A 19,761-nucleotide genomic window follows, 5' to 3' on the forward strand; every position below is an offset into this window, starting at 1 on the left:
TTCTCTCATCTGATCCACATTTTTCACTTCCTTGTATGGTACACATTTTGCTGATGGTCTTCTGCATGTCGCATTCTATTCTGAACTAGGATAATCTATTCTTTGTAACAGAGTCCTTTTATAATTTGCTAAAGTTTATACACGCACCTGAGGATTCTCAAGATTCAATTTAAGTGTAATTGCTATTGGATGATTTCTGTAACCTGTGCATCATCTAACGCAGCAGTCCCTGACTTTTTTGACACCAGGGACTGGTTTTGTGGAAGACAGTTTTTCCAAGGATGGGGTGGGGGTGGGGTGGGGGATGGTTTCAGGATGAAACTGTTCCATCTCAGATTATCAGGCATTAGTTAGAATCTCATAAGGAGCACGCAACCTAGATCCCTCGCATATACAGTTGACCAGAAAGTTTGTGTTCCTATGAGAATCTGTCGTTTCCACTGGTCTGACAGGAGGCAGAGCTCGAGTGGTAATGCTCGCTCACCCGCTGCTCACCTCCTGCTGTGCGGCCCGGTTCCTAACAGGCCATGGACTGGTACTCGTCCGCGGCCCAAGGGTTGGGTACCCCTGCTCTAGTGCACCAGGTAAAATGCTTGGTGCTACTTAATTCCCCCAGAATGTTTTCTGCTTTTGCTTGGCCTGTATCGCTCTCTAACTTTGGGATTCTTGTTATCTGTGTGAGTGTTCTACCTGCTGTGGTCCTGGGAAAGGCATTTTAAAATTCATTGACACATACTCTTTCCTAATTGAATCTTTGGGGGAAGAAACGAAGCAACACAAGCTGGACTCTGGCGTTATTATTTGGATTGTTAAAAAAGGAATCATTGGCATGGAGTCATTTCCTAGTTGAAATCCAGGGTAAAATGGATCTTCCACTGTCAGAAGCATAGACGTCTTTTTTTTTCTTAATTTTTTTTTTATTATACTTTAAGTTCTAGGATACACGTGCACAATGTGCAGGTTTGTTACATATGTATACATGTGCCGTGTTGGTTTGCTGCACCCATTAACTCGTCATTTACATTATGTATTTCTCCTAATGCTATCCCTCCCTCCTCCCCCCACCCCACGACAGGCCCCAGTGTATGATGTTCCCCTTCCTGTGTCCAAGTGTTCTCATTGTTCAGTTCCCACCTATGAGTGAGAACATGCGGTGTTTGGTTTTCTGTCCTTACGATAGCTTGCTGAGAATGATGGTTTCCAGCTTCATCCATGTCCTTACAAAGGACATGAACTCATCCTTTTTTATGGCTGCAGAGTATTCCATGGTGTATGTGTGCCACATTTTCTTAATCCAGTCTATCATTGATGGACATTTGGGTTGGTTCCAAGTCTTTGCTATTGTGAATAATGCCACAATAAACATACATGTGTTGGCCGGGCGCGGTGGCTCAAGCCTGTAATCCCAGCACTTTGGGAGGCCGAGACGGGCGGATCACGAGGTCAGGAGATCGAGACCATCCTGGCTAACACGGTGAAACCCCGTCTCTACTAAAAAATACAAAAAACTAGCCGGGCGCGGTGGCGGGCGCCTGTAGTCCCAACTACTCGGGAGGCTGAGGCAGGAGAATGGTGTGAACCCGGGAGGCGGAGCTTGCAGTGAGCTGAGATCCGGCCACTGCACTCCAGCCTGGGCGGCAGAGCGAGACTCCGTCTCAAAAAAATAAAAAAAAAAAAAAAAAAAAAAAAAAATAAACATACATGTGCATGTGTCTTTATAGCAGCATGATTTATAATCCTTTGGGTATATACCCAGTAATGGGATGGCTGGGTCAAATGGTATTTCTAGTTCTAGATCCTTCAGGAATCACCACACTGTCTTCTACAATGGTTGAACTAGTTTACAATCCCACCAACAGTGTAAAAGTGTTCCTATTTCTCCATATCCTCTCCAGCACCTGTTGTTTCCTGACTCTCAATGATCTCCATTCTAACTAGTGTGAGATGGTATCTCATTGTGGTTTTGATTTGCATTTCTCTGATGGCCAGTGATGATGAGCATTTTTTTCATGTGTCTGTTGGCTGCATAAATGTCTTCTTTTGATGAGTGTTCATATTCTTTGCCCACTTTTTGATGGGGTTGACTTTTTCTTGTAAATTTGTTTGAGTTCTTTGTAGATTCTGGATATTAGCCCTTTGTCAGATGGGTAGATTGCAAAAATTTTCTCCCATTATGTAGGTTGCCTGTTCACTCTGATGGTAGTTTCTTTTGCTGTGCAGAAGCTCTTTAGTTTAATTAGATCCCATTTGTCAATTTTGACTTTTGTTGCCATCAGAAGCATAGACATCTTAAAACAACCTCCTCTCTTCCTACTTGCAATAGCTCAGGAAGATGTTCTCATTAAACACAAGTCTCAAACGGTGATGTTTCATTACCTCTCAGAATCACACTAATATTCTTTGTGAACTGAAACATCTGGGTACAAGACAGTTGCTTTTTTTTTTTTTTGACAATATTATCTGCCTAAGTGGAAGAATGGATGTTCAGTAAATTAGGGAAGTGCATCTTTTCCCAGATAGCCTGAAGAATGCTATAAAGAAAACCACCCTTTTGTTCCGAAATAGGAGGGTAGAACATTTTATTTTAAAAGGCACTTGAGTTCAGGAGCTTGAGATCAACCTAGACAACATAGCAAGACTCATTCTTACTAAAAATTAAAAAGACAAATTCATCAAGCTTGGTGGCACATGCCTGTAATCCCAGCTACTCAGGAGGCTGAGGCAGGAGGATCGCTTGAGCCTGAGAGAGTGAAGCGGCAGTAAGCTATGATCATGCCACTGCACTCCAGCCTGGGTGAGAGAATGAGACCATGTTTCAAAAAAATAAAATCCTATAGATGTGATTACATGATTTCCTTATTGCATTTTGTCTATTGAGAAAAAGACAAATGATTTAGACAGGATTCATTGGATTATTGCCAATTCCTCAGCACAAAGCAGTGCTCAATAAATAGCTGTTGGGTGAGTAAATAGATGAATGAATGAAATATGAGGTCATAAAAAGTATTTATTCTCTGTTGTACCCTTGAGTCTCCGAAAGTTTGCTCATTAATTTATGATAATTCAGATCTTTGGTTATCCTAAATGGACTGTGATTAGGCTTAAGAAAAATGGGTTCTAGGGGCAGTTTTCAGGTGCCCGTAGGTTTGTTTTCTCTGGACAAGATGCAAGACTCCAGTGAGGAACTGGGTTTTAATGTGATGATTAATATGAGGTGATTATAGGAGATACGTCATAGATCTGAAAGACTAATTTTCAGGATTAGATGTGAGAGATTTTTGTAGACAACTTCACTGATGAACAACTTAGCTATTATCTTCTAAAGATTTTTATTTTAAAAATCTCTTGCATCTCAAGTTTTCTTTGTTTCTTACTTTTACTTTTTACATGACAAATATACTTTCAAACTTTAAAGTGAAAAGCGATGTCAGAGGTGCTGGTGTTCGCACCTTTTGAGTGTCAGCTGCAGGGAGATGTGTTTCTTGGCTGCTTCTAAAACATCTTCAGGAAAAAAACACAGTGTGTTATCTGCACAGAAGAATTGACAAATACAGGAAAAGACAGGAGTCACACAGCAACATTAATGCAGCATCTTAGGCAGTTTGCATCACCCAAACTGTGTCCTAAAATGAAGGTGTTTCATTTTTTAAGCTGCTGTTGTCAATACCCTTGATGGGATGTCTGTAAATATGCAGCCTAGTAATTGCTTCTAGCTCTACAGCATGAGCATCATGGACCTCCTTCCTAAGCCGTGGTTAGGAGAGAAGGAAATATCTATTGACCCTGATAGCTATTTTCCCCTCTCATAACTCCCCTGTGGATTAGTGGGGTTCCTGGGATCCCTCATCCTTTGCTTAAGTAAATATGTACAGAATTATATCAGCCTTAGGAGATTTAGAAGCCCTGGACTTTTTTTCAAAAAGTTTTTAAACCGATGCATAGTATTTGTGCATATTTATGGGATGCATGTGATATTTTGTTACCTGCATTGAGTGTGTAATAAGTCAGGGTATTTAGGATATCCATCACCTCCAGCATTTATCATTTCCATGTGTTGGGAACATTTCAAGTCCTCTTTTGTAGCTATTTTGAAATATACAATACATTGTGGTTAACTATAGTCACCCTACTCTGCTATCAAACATCAGAACTTACTCCTTCTATCTACCTGTGTGTTTGTATCCATTAACCAACCTTTGTTCACTCCTCTCAACCCCACACAGGAAAGCCCAAGACTTTTAAATCACCTCTGTGATTTACTAGCCCTGTAGCTCTGGGCAAATTGCCTGAGTTTTCCGGACTTCCTCTTCCTGCTCTATTAAATGTAAAAGATCATTAATGTTGCCTACTCTCATTTGTTTATTATGAAACTTGAATTAAATGCAACAAAGCAAATAGAAGCACCTTGTATTCTATGGTGTTGGCTTAATATTGCTGAGTGAATAATGTTAGAAACGTGGATGATTGTGGAAGAGCAGACGTATTACAGAGTGTGCTAAGGCAGCTGACGTTTGCCACTTGGAAGTGAGATTTGAGAACAGCACTGAAAGGGATATGTTTGAAGAGTATAGCTCTTGCAAATATTTGTTGTATGCGAATCAGTAAGATCTAGTGACAAACATCCCAGAGAAGATAAAGATTTAGCAAAAATTGTAAACCACTGTCTGTTGTTTTAGAGAGCTGCTGAAAAATTCAATGGAAGCCCACAAAGTCTAGAGATATTTGAACTTATTTTTGATTTGAAATAACTGGTTGGGTAATGTATTTTAGGAAAATGTTAGAACCTGCCATAGTTACCAGGTATATATAGAAAAGCTCGGAAGGCAACCAGGCCACAGTCACCCAAGAAAACATGGGTTTTGTCCATAAAATTTTAATTGCCCAAGGGAGTAAAGCCAAAATGGGGAAGGGCGGAGTTAGATGAGGATGTGTAATTGCCCTGAGATGTTAGGAGCCCAGTTCTTTAAGTCAGGGAGACTTGGACTCTGATTTTTCTTGCCACTAAACAACTTTATGATCTTGGGCAGATTGCTTTACCTCTTCAAGGTTTAATTTTGTCATCTATAAAATGTGCATACAATGCCTGCTTTCCAGGGTTGAAATAATTAGATTACACATTAAGTGATTACCCTAATGGACTCATGGAAAGCACTGGACCATAGGGAAAGTCAGAACATTACAATTAGTTTTTTTGTCCTCAGCCCTCAATGGCCACCTCTTTCCCCATGTCAGTATTGCTGCCTGCTACACTAATTACTGTGTCCAGCTGCTGTTTATAACCTAGATGCTGATCAAAACCAGCTGACTGGGAATAGACAATGCCCACACTGTGGAAATTATAACAGTTCTTGTGCCTTAGAGACATTGTAACATCTTTCCAGCCCACTGATCTTGGGGCAGTGGGGGAGTCAGGGTGGGATAATCATTGTAGACATGAGCCCATTTTACAGATGAAATAAATATCTTCTAAGCTTCAACCTATGTACAGAGCAGACCTAGAATCCAAATTTCCTGAGAACTAGTCCAGGCAATTTATAGTGTGGGTCCCAGGGTGAGTGTAGGCTCCAGGGCTCCTTCCTCTGAGGAATCTGTTCATAGCCTGAATCTGTTTCTTTAGAAGACACTTAATATTTATTGAATGGTCAGTCAACTCAGCCTCATAATTGTACCTTCTACATCTGTAACAACCAGCACAAATTCAAGTTGATCCCTTCTAATCTAGAATAGGGCCAAGGGTGATTCAGCCAAGTTTCAGAACCCCTAAGACACTTCTGAATGCCTGTTTCAGAACAGTTCAAATAGGAAGGCTAAAAATTAGAGGTAAGGGAAGTAGACAAGATGTAAGTTTTTAAAAAACTTTTATCTTAGTTCAGGGGTCCATGTGCAGCTTTGTTACGTAGGTAAACTCGTGTCGGGGGGGTTGTTGTACAGATTATTTCATCACCCAGGTACTAAGCCTACTACCCAATAGTAGTTATTTTCTCCACTCCTCTTCCTCCTCCCCACCCTCCACCTTCTAGTAGGCCCCAGTGTCTGTTGTTCCCCTCTTTGGGTCCATGTGTTCTCATCAGTTAGCTCCCACTTACAAGTGAGAACATGTGACATTTGGTTTTCTGTTCCTGTGTTAGTTCGCTAAGGATTATGGCCTCCAGCTCCATCTATGTTGCTGCAAAGGACATGATGTCATTTTTTACAGCTGCATAGTATTCCATGGTGTATATGTACCACATTTTCTTTATCCAGTGTACCACTGATGGACATTGAGGTTGATTCCATGCCTTTGCTATTGTAAATGGTGCTGCAGTGAATATACACGTGCATGCATCTTTATGATAGAATGATTTATATTCCTTTGGTTACATACCCAGGAACGGGATCACTGGGTCGAATGGTAGTTCTGTTTTTAGCTTTTTGAGGAATTTCCACACTGCTTTCCACAATGGTTAAACTAATTTACCTCCCACCAGCAGTGTGTGAGTGTTCTCTTTTCTCTGCAACCTCGCCAGGATCTGTTATTTTTTGACTTTATAATCACAGCCATTCTGACTGGTGGGAGATGCTATCTCATGATGGTTTTGATTTGCGTTTCTCTAATGATCCATGATCTTGAACTTTTTTTCATATGTTTTTTGGTCGCACATATATCTTCTTCTGAAAAGTAAGACGTAGGAAGTTTTCACAGTCCTCACTATGTTATAGACACAGCAATACATCTGAAAATGTTCATATTAACATGTCTCCATGCACAATTTTGCTGTTTTAAACCAACACAAACAAAACAATCTTAGGAATTTTCAAGAAGGGGACTTTTACAACACTGCTTTTACAACAGTAGCATTTTAGTGCAAAGTAGGGGTAACAGTTTTGCCCCACAGGTTTGCATATGAACCAAGTAGCATTTCAACATTGTGCGTTTTCCTAACAATAAATGAATTGGCAATTTTTTAAACTCATTTAAAAGGTCTTCAAGTTAAGGTATATTTACTTTTCAGTCCAATATATTGGGAAATAAGTGTCAGCTGACAACTCAACAATGCTGGCATTTATTCTTGTAATGACATCTAATTATCTTTGTTTAACTATACCCAGGATTCTGATTGATAATCTCCAGATTCTTCTCCAGAAATCTCTCATTGCTTTCTTCCAATTTATCCATGGAGAAAAAGTGTGTGTGTGTGTGTGTGTGTGTGTGTGTGTGTGTGTGTGTGTGTGTTGCATTAAGGAAGTTGTAAAATACTGTAACCACAATTTCATGCCACACTACACTCTGTTTATCTTCTCTGCTGTTAGAGCATCGACAGCAGGGGCTAGAGGTGGAAACTCATGGAACAATCATCAAGAATACTGGGTTCTTTTGTGCTCATTTCTGATGTTCTACACAAGGACCAGGCTGTTCCACCCGTAGCTGATTTAATATCAAATTATGCAACAAATCTTGTGAGAAAATCCTCTAGGCTTAAGAATGTTATGTATTGAAAAGGAATCCTACCCAGCCATTCTCAACTTGTCCATCATTCACAGAAACTGTAGGATAAGTCTTTTTCTCTTCCAGCTTTCCAGTCTCTCGTTAGCACTTCCCATTGGCAGAGCCTACCTAGTAGGAAGCAGCTGGAAAGCTAAAGTAGGGTTGGCAGAGTCTTGAGCTCAACATCACAAGGCAGAGTACAGAAATTGGGCTTGGAGCTGAGATCATAGCTGAAAAACTGGCACAACTTGCCTGCCCACCACACACCAAAAACATTCTTGGAGCATATCATGCTTCTGTGTTTCTTGCTTCACCATGAAACTTGAGCAATTCCTTCAGCGTCCTAGGTGGAAAACAGCCTTGACTTCAGTTGTCCTGGGACAAGCCTTTCTAAGCTCCCATACTCATGTTTTAAAAACATATTTTATTACCTTATCAGCTCGTTATTCAATGCCAAATGTAGCAGATAAACAGGCTTCAAGTTAAATATTTTAAAAAGCAACAAACAAACAACTTATAAGTTATCTTAAGGGATGGAAATTGCTGAGGAGCTTATTATATTTTATTTTTATTTCACTTCTTTTTTATTGTACATATTTAAGGTATACAACATGATGTTTTGATATATGTACCTTGATATACACATACATAGTGAAGCAATTACTGTAGTCAAGCAAATTAACATATCCATCATCTCATATAGTTTCTTTGTGTGTATGTAATAAAAATACCTAAAATATACTATCTTGGCAAATTACCAGTATACAATACAATATTTCTGACTATAGTCCTCATGTTGTATATTACATCTTTAGACTATTCATCCTACCTAACTGCAACTGTGTACTCTTTGACTTACATCTTCCCATTTAATCCCTTCCCCCGACAGCCACCATTCTATTCTCTGTTTCTATGTGCTGTATGCAGTCTGTTTCCTTTTTTTTAGATTCCGATCATGCAGTATTTTTCTTTCTGTGTCTGAATTATTTCACTTAGCACAATGTCCTCTAAGTTCATCCACATTGTCACAAGTGGCAGGATCTCCTCTTTTTAAAGCTGATTAATATTCCTCTGTGTGTGTGTGTGTGTGTGTGTGTGTTTGTGTGTGTGTGTGTGTGTGTGTATTCATCCATCAGTAAACACAGGTTGTTTCTATATCTTGCCATGCTTTTTTTCTTCAACTTTTAAGTTCCAGGGTACATGTTCAGGATGTGCAGGTTTGCTACCATGATGGTTTGCTGCACAGATCATCCCATCACCCAGGTATTAAGCCCAGCATCCATTAGTTATTTTTCCTGATGCTCTTCCTCCTCCACCAGCCCGCAACAGGCCCCAGTGTGTGTTGTTCCACCCTTGTGTCCATGTGTTTTCATTATTCAGCTCCCACTTATAAGTGAGAACATGTGGTATTTGGTTTTCTGTTCCTGTGTTAGTTTGCTGAGGATAATGGCTTCCAACTCCATTCATGTCCCTGCAAAGGACATGATCTCATTCCTTCTTACAGCTGCATAGTATTCCATGGTGTCTATTTACCACATTTTCTTTATCCAGTCTATCATTGATGACATGCTTCTATTTTTTTACTTATCAGTACAAAGGCATAAATATTTTTATGGCTTTCTATATATGGATATACAAAGAAAATTCTCAAAAGGCTATTTGTTTTGTTTCATACACCAGGTAGACAGACAATAGTTCTGTGGTTATTATAAACATATGATCCAAACAGCCTAATTTTCTGAAAAAGGAAAGAAACATTATGCCTATCTTATTTTCTACTTAAATAGAACTTTTTATTGCAAATAAAAGCATTAATCAAGCATAAAACAACCTAATTGCTAATCACTATATTTTAAAATTATCCTTATTAGAGAAAAATCTAAAGGGAATACTGCCATATTAGAAACTTTTCTTGTGTATCCTTAATTTGTATCTGTCACTCATAAAGCTAACCCTGCATGCCTGTTCCCCTCCCCAGCTTTAGAGAAGCACACAGTTTTACTCACATTGAACCTATTTCTCAAATGCAAACACCATCATCCTAGGCATAGACACAGAAGGTACATTTAACATCTTCGCTAGGTGACGAAGTTCTTCAGACCTGTGCTATTCTGAGTCTTGTCCTTTTGATTATATTTTGAAAACGAGAATATATGCATTAACTAGTTTTCTTAAGGCTCCACGCCTGAGCTCCCGCCTGTATTTTGATTATGTGTGTTTTTGCTTTTTTCTTATTGTTCTTCTTTGTTTTTGCTTTTTTTGTTGTTGATACTTTAAAAACAGTATCTTTATGCCATCCTGTCCTTAGGTGGAAACCGAGAGAGGGAAAACCTAGGCATGCCAGCATCCAACACTGTCTGGCTTAGATCAGAGAAATGGAAAATACTCCTCTCAACTTTGGCTTGCAAGTTTTTTGAAGTTAGCATTTGTACTTTCCTTGATTTGCAAAAACTGATGGTAAAGAAACTATTACACAGGAAGAATAAAATATAAAAGTACCTGGTTCCAAAGCATACATGAACAATCCCAACTTTGCTGAAACATGGTATTTTGAAAACTATTTCAGTGGAGCATGGAGAGTTTATAGAGGAGCTTAAAAATGGCTTAAAATTTCAAATGGAAGTTGAGATGCTTTCAAGCTTGGACTCAAACTAATGCTGGGCCTTTAGGCAATAATTTCCTTTTTGTTCTTCTCATACAATATAGAAAATAATGGGGTGAGGCTTCCATCCTACCAGCTGCAGTTTGTGGGCACCCTCAGGACTGAAGCTAAGGCAAGCAATTGCCACTTAAACCCAGGACAGTGTCAGCAGCACCAGATATTATGTGAATCAAGGAAATGTTGAAGGACTCTGTGACAGAGCTTTGGAGATGAAATGAATAAAATTTGACCTAATTCCTCAATAAGGGTTCCTGCCAGAGTGAAAAACTAAGCATTGGTATGAGTGCAGCGGCTGTTTGGTCCTGGTGCTGGTGTCAGCACAGGTTGCAACTGATGGGTGAAGCAGTAGTGCTGCACTGCTCCTGCTCATTGCTTTCATCCCCTTGTTTCATTTGCAGGAGGCATCCTTGGCTGTAAATAGTGATGATCACAGCCCTTACCACTGATTAGGAACGCTCCTGCCTACAATTTATGGCAACTAATTGCTGCTCCTCAAAGTGTGGTCCCAGATGAAGAGCAGCAGTATCACTAGAGGTCCCATTAGAAATGCAGAATCTGACCAGCTGTGGTGTCTCGTGCTTGTAATCCCAGCACTTTGGGAGACTGAGACAGGAGAACTGCTTGGGGCCAGGAGTTCAAGATCAGTCTGGGCAACAGTGAAACCCCTGTCTCTACCCCCACTGAAGAAGAAGAAGGGGCGGGAGGAGGAGGAGAAGGAGGAGTGCAAGGAGGAGGAAGAAGGAGGAGGAGGAGGAGAAGAGAAGGAAATGCAGAATTTTAGGCCCTACAACAGACCTCTGCATTTTTTGTTTGTTTGTTTTGTTTGTTTCTGAGACGGAGTCTCACTCAGTTGCCCAGGCTGGAGTGCAGTGGCCTGATCTCTGCTCACTGCAAGCTCCGCCTCCCAGGTTCACGCCATTCTCCTGCCTCAGCCTCCCGAGTAGCTGAGAGTACAGGTGCCCGCCACCACGCCCACCTAATTGTTTTGTATTTTTAGTAGAGACGGGGTTTCACTGTCTTAGCCAGGATGGTCTCGATCTCCTGACCTCGTGACCCACCTGCCTCAGCCTCCCAAAGTGCTGGGATTACAGGCATGAGCCACTGCGCCCGGCCAGACCTCTGCATTTTTAAACAAGTTCCCCCTGGATGAGAAAATCATATCCAAACTGTCCTCCTCAGTATGTTTGACTTGCTCCACCCTGCAGATTTCCATGTATTCCCAACAGTCTGCTTCCAACTTAAGCCCATTTCCTGCTTTCTTCAAATTCTTCACTGTCCTTCAGTCTAATTTTTCCTCTATCTCTTCTCCCATTAAATAAAATAGTAAGGTAGAATGATGGGAAAGAAAGAAGGAAGAGGGGAAAGAGGGAAATAAGGAAAGAAAAATTGAAGGAAGATAAAGAGGAAGAAGTGGAAAGGGAGATAGGGAAGGAGGGAGCAAAACCTAATTTAGTTGTGCCATAGTATCATTGGAGTTCTTGAACTCTATTTCAATCCCAAACAAATACACAAACACAAATATATCCCAATCACTATTTCCATTTTAAAATGAAGCAGTTACTTTCATACAGAGTTGAAGAGAATGTTAATTAGTGTGATAATTTGGAGAGCAATCTGGCAATGTCTGTTCAAATTTTTTAAGTGAAAATCCTCTTTAATTCAGCAAATTTCAGAATTTATGCTATGTAAATACTTGTATAAATGCACAAAAACATATATCAAAGGTATATACTTACAGGATTTTTTAATAACAAAAAGCTATAAATAGCCTGAAAGTATAAATAACAGTTGTTTTGGAAAATCAACATATATCCCTGCAAAGGCATACTATCCTGGCATTAAAAAGAAGTGAGAAAGATCTGCACATGCTTCTGTGGTGAGCTCTCTAAAGTATATTGTTAACCAAGAAAAGAAAGATGCAGAACAATAGGCATAATAAGGTCTCATGCATATGTTGTTGTTTAGTACATGTGTGTACATGTTTATATATATAATGTATTTATAAAAGGATAATTTATAATATTTACATCCAATGGAATATTCTATAGCCATTACAAAAACTATTTTGGTAGAAATTTGAATAACTTAGGACATTCCTGTGATGTAATGCTAAGTGAACCTATGTAAGCAGGACATTTGAAAGAAAATAATTATCAATGCTTGCTGTGTGCTAAGCTCCCTTGGCATTCACTAGGCACATCATTACAAATAAGCATGATTCCTACTTTACTACTCAAAGTGTGATATCAAGCTAGTATGGGGAAAACAGACGTTTAAACACACAATTACACTGTGACGCAGTTCAGGCTGTCATAGAATTATGCCCAGAGTGCCATGGAAATTCAGCATGCTTGTAGTAGAATTGTAATAATTAACCAAAAAGGGACTACTTTGCTTTGAAATATTCAAATATTCTCCCACCTTCCAACTAGAGTGGTGGTAATGTGTTGTTGGTTCTGTAGGGGAAATATCTTCTCTTCTTACTTCTATCAGAGTTTACCTGACTGTGGCAAGGAAGTAGAAAAGAAACTTTCCCTAGTTTTTGGTGTCAAAGTCTAGCACCATTTATATCTTTCTTTCACACATGCAAAAAATAAATCTCCTTCAAGGACACATACGTTCATCCTGAATCTATAACTGAACCTTACTTTCTAACACACTATTCTTTATGGTGGCTTAGAATACAAAGATGATTATCTAGCCTCTGAAAACATTTTTTTTTATTTCATAAAAACAAGTCTCCAAGTAAAATAAACAACCCAGCCTCCACAAATAGTACTTTCTATTTTCTCAATATTTCTTAAGTCAAGAAATTCTAAACTAAAATATTCTAATTCATCTGAACTATATGAAATTGCCCATATTTGACTTGTTTTTAACCTGTAAAAATGGCAATTCCATATAGCTCAACATAAAACCTGTGATTTAATTATTTTTGTTTCTTCCCCAGGATTGCCCATATGTTAGACCTTATCACAACTATTTTACACCAAATAATTTCTATAGTACCTTCCCCAGATACAAAGAAAATCAAAGAAAAATTAAATTCTTAACACAGCTTTATGCTTGGTTGTTTTCTAGTCAGATCATCAGTAAAATAAAATTAGAATGCAGTAGTACCCAAATTAAAGAGAAAATGGTTTCCTGCTTAGTTAAGCAAAGAGAATTCTAGCCAATGCAGAATTAGAAGTCAGGAGTAAATGTGGACAAGGAGATCCAGCAAACTACCAAACAAACTGATTCATAATCTCCATCTCATGCAAGGCTGGTGCTCTCCTCTTAAGACATAGAACAGTAGACTGATTAATACTAACAATGTGTTAAAAATCAAAATTATTATCAATGCAAATCTGTCCTCCAGAAATGGGGAAGAAGAGGGAGAGACAGAGAGAGAAGGAAAGACAGCTGTAGCCTGAAATTGGTGGTGACTCCTTCTACAGTACCTTTACCAGATTTAAACTCATATTGTAAAAAAGAAAGCTTAGTATTTCAGTAGAGGATGCTGTGTGGGAAACAATGCCTCCCAGCTTAGAAAGCTGCCCTGATCCTATAAGAATGTCAGAATTCTATGTCAATCCTAGTTCATAAGGCAATCCCATTTACAATAGCCAGACAAAAATAAAATACCTGGGAATATATCTAACAGAGGAGGTGAAATATCTCTACAAGGAGAACTACAAAACACTGCTAAGAAATCATAGATGACACAAACAAATACAAAAACATTCTATATTCATGAATTGGGAGAATCGATACTGTTAAAATGGCAATACTACCCAAAGCAATCTACAGATTCAATGCTATTCCTATCAAATGACCAACATAATTTTTTCACAGAATTAGAAAAAAACCTATTATAAAATTCACGTGGAACTAAACAAGAGGCCAAATAGCCAAAGCAATCCTAAGCAAAAAGAACAAAGCCAGAAGCATCACATTACCCAGCTTCAAACTGTACTATAAGGCTACAGTAGAACAGCATGATACTGGTACAAAAACAGACACATAGACCAATGGAACAGAATAGACAATCCAGAAATAAGCCTCATACCTACAGCCATCTAATCTTTGACAAAGTCTTCCAAAAATAAGCAATGGGGAAAGGACTCCCTATTCAATAAATGGTGCTGGGATAGCTGACTAGCCATATGCAGAAGAATAAAACAGGATCCCTACCTTTTACCATATATAAAAATTAACTAAAGATGAATTAAAGATTTAAATGTAAGACCTCAAACTGTAAGAATTCTAGAAGAAAACATAGAAAACACCATTCTGGACATCAGCCTTGGGAAATAATATATGAATAAGCTCTCAAAAGCAATTCCAACACAAGCAAGAATTGACAAGTGGAACCTAATTAAATGAAAAAGCTTCTGCACAGCAAAAGAAACTATCAACAGAGTAAACAAACAACCTACAGAATGGGAGAAAATATTTGCAAACTATGTAACAAAGGTCTAGTATCCAGAATCTTTAAGGAACTTAAATAATTAAACAAGCAAAAACCCAAATAACCCCATTAAAAAATGGGCAAGACATGGACACCTCTGAAAAGAAGACATACAAGTGGCCAAGAAACATGAAAACATGCTTAACATCACTAAATATCAGAGAAATGGAAATCAAAACCACAATGAGATACCATCTCACATCAGTCAGAATGGCTATTATCAAAAAGTCAAGAAACAACAGATTCCAGTGAGGCTGCAGAGAAAAGGGAGGATTTATACACTGTTGGTAGGAATGTAAATTAGTTCAGCCACTGTGGAAAGCAGCTTGGAGATTTCTTAAAGAATTTAAAACAGGAATACCATTTGACCTAGCAATCCCACTACTGGGTATATATCTAAAAGAAAACAAGGTTTTCAACCAAAAAGACACATGCACATGTATGTTCATCGCAGCACTATTCACAATAGCAAAGACATGGAATCCACCTAGGTGCCCATCAGTGGGGGACTGGATAAAGAAAATGAGGTACATCTACACCATGGAATATGCTGCAGCCATAAAAAAGAATGCAGTCGTGTCCTTTGCATCAACACGGATGCAGCTGGAGACAATTATTCTAAGCAAATTATTGTAGGAACAGAAAACCAAATACCACATGTTGTCACTTATAGACATCGAAGACTACTAGAGGAGGGAGGGAGAGAAGGGGAAAGGGTTAAAAACTGTTGAGTACTATGCTTGCTCTCTGGGTGAGGGGGTCATTCATATCCCAAACCTCAGCATCACACAATATACAATATACCCATGTAACAAACCTGCACATATATGCATCCCCTCGAATCTAAAAGTTGAAATTACATTTTTTAAAAAGCTAGTTCATAGTTGTAACTACTTTCTAGAGTCTTGCTACTTTAAGTGTAATCACTGCTCAACATCACTAATCATCAGAGAAATGCAAACCAGAGCCTGTATTTCTCAAACTCTAATGTGTATGTGAAGAACTTGGGGTCTCGTTAAGTGCAGATTGTGATTAGTAGGTCTGAGGAGGGTGAGAGATTCTGCATGTCTAAGCAGCTCACATGTGATGTGATGCCATTGGTGGGATCACATTTCCTTGAGGCTTCAGTGGAGCATCCTTGTGATGGCCTTGGCTCCTCTTTTCTAAATTGTCAGTCTGACCCTGTGGGTCACATACTGAGCTCTGATGAAGAGGCCCCCGCTCCCCTTCAGTGTCCTTGCTCTCTCCTTGTTTGAATCTTTCCTTCTGTAAAATGGGATTAGCAAACCCATGTAGAGAGTCCACTGAATGGCAGAACCTTAGACTTTCCAGTTAGAGAAAACTTTGAAGATTATCTGATCTAACTTGTTCCCCTCTTCCCTGCATCACATCTTATGTCTGAAAGCCCATGCCTGAGATCCTGCCCACTGAGTGTGCAGTTGTTATTCTCGTCTCATTCCATCAGACCTAAGAAAGCTCTGCAGAATAAGGGCCTCTTGCAAATGTTTTCAAATACGTGGAAGTAGCTAGGACAAACAAACAAACCATTGTTCAAAAATCACTCAGCAAACCCCACCTTAATGAGTAATTTTCTCTTTTGGCTTCAGAAAGCAATTAAAAAACTCAGCATTTCTAGGCGAAAAGCTTTAGCAGTTCCCTTCTTGTTCTTTCCTCCCCACAGCAGGTGCTAAAGCACAGTTCAGTCTTGATTCATCCCTTCTGTCAAGAGCAGGTGTCGGCCTCAATTATTGTTTTGCAAATTCATTTCAGTCCTTTAATGCAATTTCTGGAAAAGGAGGTATTGATTCCCCAACCTCAGCTGTTTTTCCTGAAGCCTATACCACATTGGCCTTCCTGGTCTGTTTCTATCTCCTCTCTACCTGTCTCCTTCCCCTGTCTTCCTCTCTTTCTGGAATGCATGTCACATTTCTGGGCGGTGTTCTATAATAAACCCATTTGTAGTTTCCAAAGGAGAGGCATAATAAAGACATTGTATGAATATGTTTGAATGAGAAATTCGTGAAAATCATCAATTTTTATTTATGGTGAAACACTTAACTTGGATAGAATATGATACAAATCAAATGTAACTGCGCCTCTGGAGGCACTGTGGAAAAGGGAGTGTTCTAGTTTCATGAACTTGCTCTCTTTTATTCTGTGTATATTTCTGTAGCACCATTTTTAAAGTCCTCTTCTTAATGAGTGTCTCTAGCCAGTAAATTTCACACCTCATGTGTGTGAAGACAATTTATTCTGCAAACCAAGGCATTTTGAGAGTAGATTGGGCAGCCACTGGTAATTGTGCTCCTGTGTCAGGCAGGCCCTGGGACTGTCTCAGTAAAGGGATACACATGGCTATCCTAATTACAGGCAGTTTCGGATGAAGGACTCAGTGACAGTTTAGTATTAGGAGGTGAATCTGTTGAAGAAAAAAGCATGAAACATAATTAAACAGGCAAGAAAGGCCTTATTCAAGACTATTGCAGCAGGGGAGAGATTAATCTGGACTCTGGATGCAGCAGGGACAGCTGGGGATTTATGGGCAATGGGCATAGCGAAGGGGTCAGTGGATGGGAAATTACTAAGAGGATTTGGTTAAGTATCAAGGGTTTGGGAATTCTTGCTGATCTGGGCTCTGCAGGCCAGGACCAGGCCTAGTCAAGAAGAGGCTTCAGAGGAACAAGATTAAGCTTTGGTCAAGGAAAGAGTCCTTGTTGAAACTCACCAAACGAAATGTAGATTTTAAAATTCACTCTTAACTAAGGAAACTGAATAGTTTCCCAGTCATGGGAACTCATCCTTGCTCTGAGAAATTCTTCCAACTTTATGCTCTGTTTTCTCCTTTGTGATTTTTAAAAATTTGTCCTTTGTAAATCTAGTTATTCTAGTTATGCTTGGTAAAGAAATCTATTTTATCTTCTGATCTTTGCTTCTACTTCAGTAAAGCTGATGTGAAATTGACTCTTCAAAAATGAAAAAAAAAATGTGGCTTGAATTGATAAAGGAAGCACAATTGTAATTCATTCAGGAGGGACTTCATCAAGTGGGCTATGTTTCATGGCACATTGTTTAGTGAGTCTTAGAGAACAGAAGGGAAAGCAAGGGGTTTATTTGTAAGGTTTGTACACATGTCCATCACAGTGGAGGCTCAATGAAGGTATCTGCTGCCCTCGGTAGCCCAGTGCTCACTACTAGGCAACTCCTTCCCCCTCTGAGCATTGGTTTTCTTGTCCATAAAATGAAGGTGTTCCATTAGGTGAGCTCCTTGGTACCTTACAGGGATTTTTAAAAAATTCTATAATTCTGATTTTTAAAATTACTCTGTCCCTCTCTGGATTGTGCTCCATTGTTATAAAATATCCTGAGGCCATTCTAAAGGATTGAATATAAGCAATAGTAAATCAATCTGAAAATAATGACTTAATGTAGAACTTGTGTCTGAAAAGCTCAATATATTCTGTGGTTTATGATACAACACATCCAAGGAGATGTATGCAAGAATGTTCTAGCAGATTTATTAATAAAAGCGTTGTGTGTTGGGGGAGGGCGATCAGGAGAGGAATAGAAACAACCTGAAATGTACTTCGGCAGGAGAATGAATACAGAAATAATGATGGCATGACTCACAGTGAAAGTCAATCAGCCAAAGAATCAAAGGACATAAATATCAACAGTTTTGAGCAAAAACAAGAAAAAACTTATACCATTTACTTAAAGTGTAAAGACACACAAAACAGTACTACTACTCATTTCTAAGGGATACATACTTGTATATATAGAGTAAAATTATTTTTTTAATTCTTGGTGGTGATAAACACCAGGCTCAGAATAGAGGTTCCCTCTGTGGGTGGGAAGGGAGTATGATTTGGGAGGGGAATTCATGGAGCTTCAGCTGTATTTGCTGATGTTTTATTTCTTAAACTGGGAATTAGATATATGGGTATTCACTGTATTATACTTTATACCTTTTCATATGTCTTAAAATATAACAACCTTATGATAAAGTTGGGATAATCATAAAAAGAGATTGCATACATTTTTTTGTAAATTAGAAACACTCAGTCACCATAATTTAGTGGTAGCAAAGCTAATGTGAATTTAAAATCTTCTTACTACCTGTCCTGCAATTACAATGTACAAACATCAAAAAACAAAACAAACAAAACTTCCAGTGTACACACTGGTGAAAGAACCACTAGTCTGATACCAGTCTCAAGTTGTTTTATATGAGTAATTGCTATTGTTATTTATTTAAAATTTATACTGTGTGAGAAAAGTTTATGAAAACATATAGGTAGTTAGCTAAAAAGTTGTGATTGGATGCCAGATTGATAAATGAGCAGATTACTCTGCAAATAAGTGCAAACTCAGCTATGAGCTTTCAGGTGGTCTAGACAAGGAGAGAAACCTGCCTACTGGTTTCTTAGTAGACAACCTTATGATAAAGTTGTAATTGTCATGAAAAGACATTGCACACATTTGTGTGTAGATGAGAAACAGAAGCTCTAATCCACAACTCTCGGTTCGAGAGCTGGATTTTTCTTGGCTCTAAAATTCGGGGAAGAATTAATCACAAGAATCCTTATGTAATGGGTACTGAGACATTCTGAGTGGTACTTCTGTTGATTTGCTCTTGGCTACAGCTCCTTGCTATTCATCCATTTCACACAGCACCCAGAGTGATCGTGCTGTAACAGAACTAAAATCATTTCAACCCTCCAGAGGCTTCCCATTACCCCATGGCAAAGTCAAGCCCCCTTACCTGACCTCCAGGCTCCCTGCTCCTGCCTGACCATCATCTCACGTCATCTCTTACCATTCTTCTCCTCTTAATTAGGCTCCACCCACCCCAGTTGGTGACTCTTCCTTAGAGCTTATGAGAGCTGGGCATATCCTCTTCTCTCACTTAGGAATGCCCTTCTCCCAAGTCTTGGCTTGAATGACTCATCTTTATCATTCAAGTTTCCATTCAAATGTCATTCTTAGCCCCACCTCTCAAAGAGGCTTTTCTTTTCTTTTCTTTTCTTTTTTTTTCTTTTTTTTTGAGACGGAGTCTCACTCTGTCACCCAGGCTGGAGTGCAGTGGCATGATCTCGGCTCACTGCAAGCTCCTCCTCCCAGGTTCACACCATTCTCCTGCCTCAGCCTCCCGAGTAACTGGGACTACAGGCCCCGCCACCA

The 19,761-nt window shown here is 39.1% G+C and overlaps 1 protein-coding gene across 11 annotated transcripts in view; it reads left to right on the forward strand.

The window, feature by feature from the left end:
• LOC105490389 (NIMA related kinase 11) overlaps window positions 1–19,761 on the forward strand; it is a 310,323-nt gene that overhangs the window by 272,017 nt on the left and 18,545 nt on the right. The gene's annotated exons all lie outside the window — the stretch shown is intronic.

This window comes from Macaca nemestrina, chromosome 2 (genome assembly GCF_043159975.1).
Source record: "Macaca nemestrina isolate mMacNem1 chromosome 2, mMacNem.hap1, whole genome shotgun sequence".
Taxonomy (NCBI): Eukaryota; Metazoa; Chordata; class Mammalia; order Primates; family Cercopithecidae; genus Macaca; species Macaca nemestrina.